The sequence below is a fragment of the Balearica regulorum genome, chromosome 4 (genome assembly GCF_011004875.1).
Source record: "Balearica regulorum gibbericeps isolate bBalReg1 chromosome 4, bBalReg1.pri, whole genome shotgun sequence".
In the NCBI taxonomy this organism is placed as follows: domain Eukaryota; kingdom Metazoa; phylum Chordata; class Aves; order Gruiformes; family Gruidae; genus Balearica; species Balearica regulorum.
In genome coordinates, this window is record NC_046187.1 from 67,364,242 (window position 1) to 67,368,851 (window position 4,610).

A 4,610-nucleotide genomic window follows, 5' to 3' on the forward strand; every position below is an offset into this window, starting at 1 on the left:
TGTTCTCTTTTTTGGTATTTTGCTCACATTTTCCACCTGTGGCTTACATCCACATCCATTCTGTTTCCTTTGGTAATACCTCTCTGCCTTTGGTAATACCTCTCTGCCCACCTGATCTCCACTCTCCTTTCAGCCATAATAGGAACTCCATTCACTGCTGCCAGATTCATGCCTCTCAACATCTTTGAGGCTTCCTGTTCTACCTAAGAGCTAAAGTAAAAGGAACACCAGGCACAATATGAAGAAAGAACCTCATTAAAGACGGAATAATTATTATTTTCTTACTTTTTCTTAATGCTACCAACATCTAATTACTGTGATTTGAATACATTCAGCTTTTGCTAGTATAAGAAAATCCTAGAAAGTTTAGTTGGCACTATTCTGTAGTTTCATGAGGTCATTCAGAAGTACAGATTTTACCATATATTTTTACTCATTGTGTTGGTTTTGCATGGCAAGGTTTTGGTAGCGGGGGGGCTACAGGGGTGGCTTCTGTGAGAAGCTGCTAGAAGCTTCCCCTGTGTCTGATAGAGCCAATGCCAGCTGGCTCCAAGACGGACCCGCTGCTGGCCAAGGCCAAGCCAATCAGCGCCTCTGTGATAACATATTTAAGAAAGAGAAAAAAACAGTGAGAGAGGGGTTTTGCAGCCGGAGAGAGGAGTGAGAAGATGTAAGAAACCCTGCAGACACCAAGGTCAGTGCAGAAGGAGGGGCAGGAGGTGCTCCAGGCGTCGGAGCAGAGCTCCCCCTGCAGCCCGTGGTGAAGACCATGGTGAAGCAGGCTGTCCCCTGCAGCCCATGGAGGGAGGATGAGGGGGTGTAGCGATTCCACCTGCAGCCTGTGGAGGACCCCACGCCGGAGCAGGTGGAGGCACCTGAAGGAGGCTGCGACCCCGTGGGAAGCCCGTGCTGGAGCAAGCTCCTGGCAGGACCTGTGGACCAGTGGAGAGAGGAGCCCACGCCAGAGCAGGTTTGCTGGCAGGACTTGTGACCCCATGGGGGACCCCACGCTGGAGCAGTTTGCTCCTGAAGGTCTGCACCCCATGGGAGAGACCCACGCTGGAGCAGTTCATGAAGGACTGTAGCCCGTGGGAAGGACTCACGTTGGAGAAGGTCGTGAAGAACTGTCTCCCGTGAGAGGGACCCCACGCTGGAGCGGGGGAACGATGAGTCCTCCCCCTGAGGATGAAGAAGCGGCAGAAACACCGTGTGATGAACTGACCGTAACCCCACTCCCCGTCCCCCTGTGCCGCTGAGGGGGGCGGAGGTTGAAGCTGGGAAGTGAAGTTGAGCCTGGGAAGATGGGGAGGGGTGGGGGGAGGTGTTTTAAGATTTGGTTTTACTTCTCATTCCTCTACTCTGTTTTGCTTAGTAATAAATAAGATGAATTCCCTCTCTAAGTTCGGTCTGTTTTGCTCGTGATGATAATTAGAGAATGATCTCTCCCTGTCCTTATCTCGACCCGTAAGTTTTTTTATTTTCTTTCGTTGTACTTTTCTCCCCTGTCTAATGAAAGAGGGGAATGATAGAGCGGCTCTGGTGGGCACCTGGCCCTCAGTCAGGGTCAACCCACCACACTCATACAGCATCAAACATGCAATTATGCCATTCCAAACATTTTCACCTCCATATGGAAAGAGGTATAAACTGCATTAACTCAGGGCAGTGTTATATTAGATTAACGGTATCCCCAAGGAGGTTTTTCAGTGTTATGACTGCAGTTAATGTGTTACAACTTCCATGCACAGGCAAGATCTCAGGTGATTTAGATAGCCCTTAGGCTTGACCATTACAACTGAATGCAGTCATTTAAATGATTTGTTATATTTTCCTAACTCAGCTTAAAGAAAACAGAGCTATGTGGTATATAATTTTCTTTATTGTCAAAATAATGATGAAATTATTTTACTGCTTCCAGTAGCTGTTTACTCCTTGCAGCTAATAAGTTGGTGACAGGACCTGTTTTTATTTTTAATTTCATAATAAAAAAAAAGAAGTATAAATTCTAGGTCAGGCATTAGAAAGAATATAAGACTCATTTGTACAATATAGATATTTTTCTGCTGTGGTTGATTTTAAACCTACTTTTCTTTTTGGATCTCTTAAAATACTTTCAATAGTGCCATTAATGTATAGTTACATGTGCTTGGATGCAACTTTGAATTTTATGTACGGTAAAAAAATTTCAAATATCTTGCTTTAAACCAATGTATCAATATAGAAACAGACAAAGCCTTTTACATAAAGTAAACTTCATCATCATCTGTTTCCAGTGGGAGTACCATGGAAATTCAGGGGATTGTTTTAACCTCTGAAGCTTATACCGATGACATTTTAACTAGAGGCCAGATTTTCTATCCAATCAGATAAATGAAGGACACAAAGTCAACTCGTATCACACAGCTGAATACTGCTAGCTAGAATGATTTACTAAGAAGTCTGCTTGTTTTCTGACAAAGCAGAAGCACTGAGAGACACAACGCTTTTTCACACTATTTCTGATAGACAGCTGAAGAAATTCAGAGAGCACATGTTGTGTTTTCTGACATAACAGATTAGAGATTGCCGCTGTAACTTCTTTCATTGTCTAACCAAGCCTACTGCATGCAGAAATGTACTCACGGTTACACAGATAATGTCTCACACTGCTCTTCATCCTCACCTGTCTGAATTCATCTTGTTTTAATCCTACATGAGAAGGGGAAAGGCAAAGAAAATACACTTAATTTGTTTACAAAGTAGGGACTGCTTTCATAGCTAGTGATGACACTCTTGAGATAAACTCATAAGCCTCATGTTTTATCTAACATGTATTTCTTCGCCTCTGGCACCTTGAGCATTGCAGAGTCTTCAATAACTCCAGTGCTCCAAAGTACTGTTATCCATACTGTAAAGTACTCAGTCTACTGGACTTGGCCAAAATCACTGCTAGCTTTATCACTGCTTAAAAAATAACATATATTTTGACGTTACATTGTTCCTCCTTTACTTCTACATCCATTTCTCCCACCTCCTAAGCATACCTTTCATGAACAGCATTTATTCTAATTGAGTGGACTATATCATGTTAAGTTTCAGTATATATGAATTGTGCCAGCTTCTAGAGGTTCAGTGGCACCATATACAGGATTATGAGACAAATCTTCCAACTTTATTGGCACAGTAGTTGCACTGACTGTATTAGAGTTAATAGCATGGATAATATAGCTGTGAGCTGTGACACACTCAGTACAACTACATCAGCAGTATGTCAGCATATATAAATTCTGAAAGTTATCAAGGCTACACACTGCGTTCTGTTGTTTTACCTCATGAGTGACTGTCCCAGAGAGATAAGAGAAAGACTTTAAAAATCCTGAAATCCATACATTCCTCCATTTTATCTTTTTAAGTTAAAGTATCCCAGAAACCTGTGTGTCGTGCATTCTTAGTCCAGACAAGGCTGAAAATCTCAGTACCTACTTCACATACAAGTCTTACCAATGATCACAATCTAGGCCCTTCTTTCCTTATTTTGAAATGATCACTGACATTCACTGCTTCCTTTTCAAGAGATACTGATTACATGTATTTCTCCTATTTCTACTCTTTCTATCACATAACACCAAGATATCACTATTACGCCTTTTTCCCCTCTATGCAAGAGCAAATAGTCTTTTAAATCTAGTAGTAGTTTTCTGACACAGTTCTTAAATTGTAATTTCAATACATACAGTTTACATGCATAGTATGGATTGACTATATAGATTAGACAACACACAGGCCAAACCAAGAAAGGCCACTCTAACCAAGTGGGATTGCAACATACTTGCAATTACTGGTTGTATTTTCCATCTTAATTTTACTCAGAGATCATGAAATGTAAATATTAGTAAATAGGTATTGCACGCATTGGAGATTTTTCTGGCTCTGTTTCAGGGGTTTGTGTTAAGAGTGCACCCCTCCAAGGATATGTGAAGAAATTATACCCTTCCTCAAATAATATCTCCAAAGTAGAGGTAGAATTAGTCTGAAACTGGCATAAAGCAGATTTCTTCTCAGAGTACTATCTTAAAAAATCACATTTTGATTCTTTTTTTTCATTGAGTTTTAGCAGATATGTGGCACATCAAGAGCTTTGATGGGAGAGAAAAAATAAATAAAATGGGTAAATGAAGTGAATCAAATCACATAAATGAATATAAAATAAAACGTATTTATAGAATTAAAAAAAAAAAAAAAAGAAGAAATAAAACCAGCTTTAAAACCAGCTCTTAAAACTCTGAGGTGCTAGACCAACAGCTCCCAAAGCAGAGATAAAAGCCTCTCGGGGTCATACAAATTATCAGTAAAGTCATGAATTTGATGGAAATTTTATTGCAGAAGTGGCTTTTGCAACCAGAAGTGTTGATACCTGATATAAGCTGGGAAAGAACAGCTGCCAGAGAAACCTGGCTCTCAGACTAACAAAGAATTTCACTTAAAATCATAAACACAATACAATGATAAATAAAGAGTAGTGCATTGCAGATAAAACACAGATAATTTACATACAAATGCAGTATAAAATCCAAATGTCTGGATAAAAAATGAAAAAGAAATGTTTTTACTCGAAACATCCAATATTAATG